Source organism: Bombina bombina, chromosome 6 (genome assembly GCF_027579735.1).
Source record: "Bombina bombina isolate aBomBom1 chromosome 6, aBomBom1.pri, whole genome shotgun sequence".
In the NCBI taxonomy this organism is placed as follows: Eukaryota; Metazoa; Chordata; class Amphibia; order Anura; family Bombinatoridae; genus Bombina; species Bombina bombina.
In genome coordinates, this window is record NC_069504.1 from 117,916,817 (window position 1) to 117,923,728 (window position 6,912).

Consider the following 6,912-nt stretch of genomic DNA (forward strand, 5'->3'; position numbering starts at 1 on the left):
ATAAACTACCTACAAATAACTACAATTAAATACAATTACATAAACTAACTAAAGTACAAAAAATAAAAAAAGCTAAGTTACAAAAAATAAAAAAATAAGTTACAAACATGTTAAAAATATTACAACAATTTTAAGCTACTTACACCTAATCTAAGCCCCCTAATAAAATAACAAACCCCCCCAAAATAAAAAAATGCCCTACCCTATTCTAAATTAAATACATTTCAAAGCTCTTTTACCTTACCATCCCTTAAAAGGGCCATTTGTGGGGGCATGCCCCAAAGAAAACAGCTCTTTTGCCTGTAAAAGAAAAATACAACCCCCCCCAACATTAAAACCCACCACCCACATACCCCTAATCTAACCCAAACCCCCCTTACAAAAACCTTACACTAATCCCCTGAAGATCATCCTACCTTTAGTTGTCTTCACTCAGCCGAGCCACCGATGGAACTAAAGAGGACATCCGGAGCGGAAGAAGTTAATCCTCCAAGCGGCGCTGAAGAAATCTTCCATCCGATGAAGTCATCATCCAGGCGGAGCTGAAGAAAAGTCTTCGATCCGGCCGATGTCATCTTCAAAGAGGCGCTGAAGAGGTCTTCTATCCGGGCGAAGTCCTCTTCCAAGCCGGGTCTTGAATCTTCCTTCCGTCGACGCGGAACCACCTTCTTCACCGACGGACTACGACGAATGACGGCTCCTTTAAGGGACGTCATCCAAGATGGCGTCCCCTCAATTCCGATTGGCTGATAGGATTCTATCAGCCAATCGGAATTAAGGTAGGAAAAATCTGATTGGCTGATGGAATCAGCCAATCAGATTGAGCTCGCATTCTATTGGCTTTTCCGATCAGCCAATAGAATGCAAGCTCAATCTGATTGGCTGATTGGATCAGCCAATCGGATTGAACTTGAATCTGATTGGCTGATTCCATCAGCCAATCAGAATTTTCCTACCTTAATTCCGATTGGCTGATAGAATCCTATCAGCCAATCGAAATTGAGGGGACGCCATCTTGGATGACGTCCCTTAAAGGAGCCGTCATTCGTCGTAGTCCGTCGGTGAAGAAGGTGGTTCCGCGTCGGCGGAAGGAAGATTCAAGACCCGGCTTGGAAGATGACTTCGCCCGGATAGAAGACCTCTTCAGCGCCTCTTTGAAGATGACATCGGCCGGATCGAAGACTTTTCTTCAGCGCCGCCTGGATGATGACTTCATTGGATGGAAGATTTCTTCAGCGCCGCTTGGAGGATTAACTTCTTCCGCTCCGGATGTCCTCTTCAGTTCCATCGGTGGCTCGGCTGAGTGAAGACAACTAAAGGTAGGATGATCTTCAGGGGATTAGTGTTAGGTTTTTGTAAGGGGGGTTTGGGTTAGATTAGGGGTATGTGGGTGGTGGGTTTTAATGTTGGGGGGGGTTGTATTTTTCTTTTACAGGCAAAAGAGCTGTTTTCTTTGGGGCATGCCCCCACAAATGGCCCTTTTAAGGGCTGGTAAGGTAAAAGAGCTTTGAAATGTATTTAATTTAGAATAGGGTAGGGCATTTTTTTATTTTGGGGGGGGTTGTTATTTTATTAGGGGGCTTAGATTAGGTGTAAGTAGCTTAAAATTGTTGTAATATTTTTAAAATGTTTGTAACTTATTTTTTTATTTTTTGTAACTTAGCTTTTTTTATTTTTTGTACTTTAGTTAGTTTATGTAATTGTATTTAATTGTAGTTATTTGTAGGTAGTTTATTTAATTAATTTAATGATAGTGTAGTATTAGGTTTAATTGTAACTTAAGTTAGGATTTATTTTACAGGTAATTTTGTATTTCTTTTAGCTAGGTAGTTATTAAATAGTTAATAACTATTTAATAACTATTCTAACTAGCTAAAATAAATACAAAGTTACCTGTAAAATAAATATAAATCATAAGATAGCTATAATATAATTATTAATTATATTGTAGCTATCTTAGGGTTTATTTTACAGGTAAGTATTTATTTTTAAATAGGAATAATTTATTAAAGTATAGTGTAGTGTTAGGTGTAATTGTAACTTAGGTTAGGATTTATTTAACAGGTACATTTCTCTTTATTTTAGCTAGGTAAGCTATTAAATAGTTAATAACTATTTAATAGCTATTGTACCTGGTTAAAATAAATTGAAAGTTGCCTATAAAATACAAATAAATCCTAAAATAGCTAGAATATAATTATTATTTATATTGTAGCTATATTAGGGTTTATTTTAAAGATAAGTATTTAGTTTTAAATAGGATTCATTTAGTTAATAAGAGTTAATTTATTTAGATTTATTTAATTAATATTTAAGTTAGGGGGGCGTTAGGGTTAGGGTTAGACTTAGGTTTAGGGGTTAATAATTTTATTACAGTGGCGGCGGTGTAGTGGGGGGCAGATTAGGGGTTAATAAATTTATTATAGGTGGCGACGGTGTAGGGGGGGCAGATTAGGGGTTATTAAATTTATTATAGGTGGTGACGGTGTAGGGGGGGCAGGATAGGGGTTAATAGGTTTAATATAGGTTGCGGCGGGTTCAGGGAGCGGCGGTTTAGGGGTTAAACTATTTATTTAGTTGCGGAGAGGTGCGGGATCAGCAGGATAGGGGTTAATAATTTTATAATAGAGGGCGACGGTGTAGGGGGGGCAGGATAGGGGTTACTAGGTATACTGTAGGTGGCAGCGGTGTCCGGGAGCGGCGGTTTAGGGGTTAATACATTTATCAGAGTTGCGAGAGGGTCTAGGAGCGGCGGTTTAGGGGTTAATAACTTGATTTAGTTGCGGGGGCTCCAGGGCGCCGGTATAGGGATAGAACAGTGTAGTTTAGTATGAGTGCTTAGTGACAGGCTAGCAATAAAGCTGGGAAAAAGCCGAAGGGCAGCGAGATCGGATGAGTGATAACTGTCACAGTCCGCTGCTCATCGCCCCGCGGCTTTTTGACAGCTTTATTTGATAACTTAGGCGTACTTTTTCAGGTCCGCTGCGGCGATGTGAGGTGAGCTTAGGCGGGCGTATTGGGCCGGGGAAGCCAGAAAAGTAGACGGCTTGATAACTACCCCCCTAAGTCTCAAAATAGAAGTAGGCGAGGACCTATTTAGATCCAACATGACAATTAGGGGTGAGAGGGAAAATACAATGAGAGCAGAGGCAGAGGAAGGAACTGCAATGCACCCAGTGGTATGGGTTTCATAAAAGACCAAATATCCAGCATTGAAAAAGAGTAGATCATTAGAGGGAGAGAAATAAATTCCAAAGTGATGGAATATAAAACAAAGTGGGAAAAGGCCCGCACCAGCACCTAGTATGTATACAACTAGTGGGTAAGGGAAGGCAAAGTGGTACCAATGCCTGAGAATACAGAGACCCTCAAGAAAGGATTCTAGGTTATATGTTTTATTGAAGGATATTCCTTTCTCCTAGATGAAGCTTAAAGGGACAGTCTACTCCATATTATTTTTGTTTAAAAATATAGATAATTCCTTTATTACACATTGCCCAGTTTTGCCTAACCAACATTTTTATATTAATATACCTTTTACCTCTGTGATTACTTTGTATCTAAGCCTCTGCAGACTGCCCCCTTATTTTAGTTCTTTTGACAGACTAGCATTTTAGCCAATCAGTGCTGACTGAGAAATAACTCAATGGGAGTGAACACAATGTTATCTATATGGCACACATGAACAAGCAATGTATATCTGTGAAAAACTGTCTAAATGCACTAAGATAAGAGGCGGCCTTAGCATATGAGCTTACCTAGGTTTAGCTTTCAACAAACAATACCAAGAGAACATTTGATGATAAAAGTAAATTGGAAAGTTGTTTAACATTGCATGCCCTATCTGAATCATAAAAGTTTAATTTTGACTAGACTGTCCCTTTAATTTTAGACCATTAGTAATGAATAATGTGCTGGTCATGATGATCATTAGAGAATAAATAATATTTGTATTGATGTACTATTAATGAACAGACCTGATGATGTTCCTGTCTAAAGCCGCTAAGAATTGGACGAGTATAAACATATATACAATGTTTCTAATTGGTAGTCTGAGGACTTACGCAAGTCATTGAGAATGTGCCTTCCGGTCCTGTGCTAAATGACGAGTAATGACAAGGGTATGGAAACATGGGTTAAGATTGGAATAAGATATCTGAGAGAAATTGGCAATAAGAGGTAACAATAAGAATCAGTCACAGTCACTAGTCAGTCAGATTCATTTTTCAAATATTCAAGATCTTCTTGATCTACAACAGATGCAAAACTAAATGAAAATCAGTTTAATATGCTATTTCTGAGGCACATATATTACTGTCTGTAAATTGTATCGCAAAAACATTTTAAAACAGTTTTTGAAGAGAAGTATTCACTCCTTGATATGTTTTTCTTTCAGTTCTATTCATGCAGTCCACTAGAGGTCACTGTCATTCCTAAACGTCTCATTCAAACACCAATGTTGTAATTTGCTTTTATTAAAGGGACAGTCTAGTCAAAATTAAACTTTCATGATTCAGATAGAGAATGAAATTTTAAACAACTTTCCTATTTACTTTTGTCATCAAATTTGCTTTCTTCTCTTGGTATTCTTTGTTGAAAGCTAAACCTAGGTAGGCTCATATGCTAATTTCTAAACCCTTGAAGGCCGCCCCTTATTAAAATGCATTTGGCAGTTTTTTACAGCTAAAGGGCGTAAGTTTGTGTGCCATACAGATAACATTGTGCCCAGGCCCGTGGATTTACAAGTGAAAGGGCACTGATTGGCTAAAATGCAAGTCTGTCAAAAGAACTAAAATAAGGGGGCAGTCTGCAAAGGCTTAAATACAAGGTAATCACAGAGATAAAAAAGTGTATTATTATAACTGTGTTGGTTATGAAAAACAGGGGTATGTGTAATAAAGGGATTATCTATCTTTTTAAACAATAACAATTCTGGAGTAGACTGTCCCTTTAATTATCTTGTTCATGTGCATAATGCACTTGTATTATCACATCCTACAATGTTGCAGAACCAACGCTAAAAGCAGATGCTTGCATGCTTTACTACAATGGATCGTGGCAAATAAGTAACAACATCCGGCAAGAGGCATATATATAGATAGATAGATACCTGTATATAGTTATATAGTTTTATATATATATATATATATATATATATATATATATATATATTAGAATTAATGTAATACAATTATGTATAAATACACATTATTGAAATTTATTGAAATAAAAATAAAACGTTTTCAGTACAATTAAATTAAAAAAAATAAGTAAAATGTTTGCCTTTAGATTATGCATATTTTGTAAGATCACGATCATAAATTATTATTCGTATAGCCATAACATGCAATCAGCTCTCTTAGTAGAGAAAGTGTTGCTAGGCAACATACATTGAAGTATAACAAAGTCTTCTTAAATCTACAGCCATATTCCTGAAAAAAACTGTAACTGCACTGAGTACATTTTTAAATAAAATATCTTTCATTTTTACATGGAGATAGGTGATATTTTCCAGTCAGCTTTTCTACAGATAAGCTACATCACTTTCAAGCGATTTAACGTTCAGGCATCATGTCCCTTTGATAAATATTGCTGCAATGTGAGTCAATGTTAGGGTCAAGCGGCAGTCTGTGGCCATGTGAGTAGAGTGAGACCAGGTGTCAGTGCCATAGGTGAGTACAGGAGAGTAGCATAGATACAAGCTGAGCTCAGGAGCCAAGAGCACAACCTGCAGCTGAGATATGGGGCACAAGGAGTATTCAGAAGAATACATTTCCAATGGTCAGCAGCCAGGTTATTAGTCCAAGACAGGTAACTCTGCAAAGGGCCAATCAGTCATAACAGGAAAGGAGAGCCTGGATCATCATAAACAAATACCACATACTAAATATTGCCTTTTAAAATGCCCTGTGCCGCTTGTGGTTCACTTTCTGCCACAGGGTCACTTCCTATGTCAGGGTCACAAATAGTATTGTCCTCAATGGAGAAAGCACAATCTGTGCTGTTTTGTGCTACCATAGATGCACATCACACTATCCTTAGCATATCCCTCGTCTGAAGTAGCACTACCCTCACCTGTAATTTCCATAGCTCCTTCATTAACCAAACTGTCTATAGCACATCTTAATTACTTCATTCTCCCATTGCATTACTGCTTGTAGCAGTAACACTAACTAGTACTTTAACTTTACATGAAGATGAAAATGCTCACCAGCTGCCCTAAAAATGTTCCCAATAGGGAATAAGGAGTTAACCAATTTCCGCTAATTAAAGGAATATGAAACCCAAATTTTTTTTTAAAAAGTTTCCAATTTATTTTTATTATCAAATTTGCTTTGCTCCCATGAAATTCTGGGTTGGCATCTGGCGCAAAACATAGCAGTAAATAGTGCTGCCGTCTAGTGTTCTTGCAATTGGATAATCTTGCAAAACTGCTGCCATATACTGCTCCAGAAATGGGTCGGTTTTTAAGCGTATGTCCCTGCTTTTCAAAAAAAGATACCAAGAGAACAAAGAAAATGATAATAGAAGTAAATTAGAACGTTGTTTATAATCGCATAATCTATCTAAATCATGAAAGAAAAATGTTGGGTTACAAATCCCTGTAATGAATTATGCTGTCAAAATTCAGCTACAGTGAATTACCCCATAAACTAATCTTGAACAGAACTAAAATATTCCTCTGAATTTTTTTGTTTGTGCACATCTATCTGCTAATTACATCTGCTACCAGCAAACTTGTATTTATTTGTGTCACCAATTTACATTCATTTTAATGCTCTTTTCATTCATTTGTACTCATTAAAGGGATATTACACACTAAAAACATAGTAATGAGGTTCCTGCCCCCCCCCCTCTAGTCATGGGTGCTGTCATGTTGAAATGATAGCTTTCACTGCATTCCTGCTGGTT

The 6,912-nt window shown here is 37.3% G+C and overlaps 1 protein-coding gene across 1 annotated transcript in view; it reads right to left on the minus strand.

The window, feature by feature from the left end:
- The window catches only part of LOC128664978 (chloride anion exchanger), a 136,452-nt gene that overhangs the window by 16,819 nt on the left and 112,721 nt on the right, over positions 1 to 6,912 (minus strand). The gene's annotated exons all lie outside the window — the stretch shown is intronic.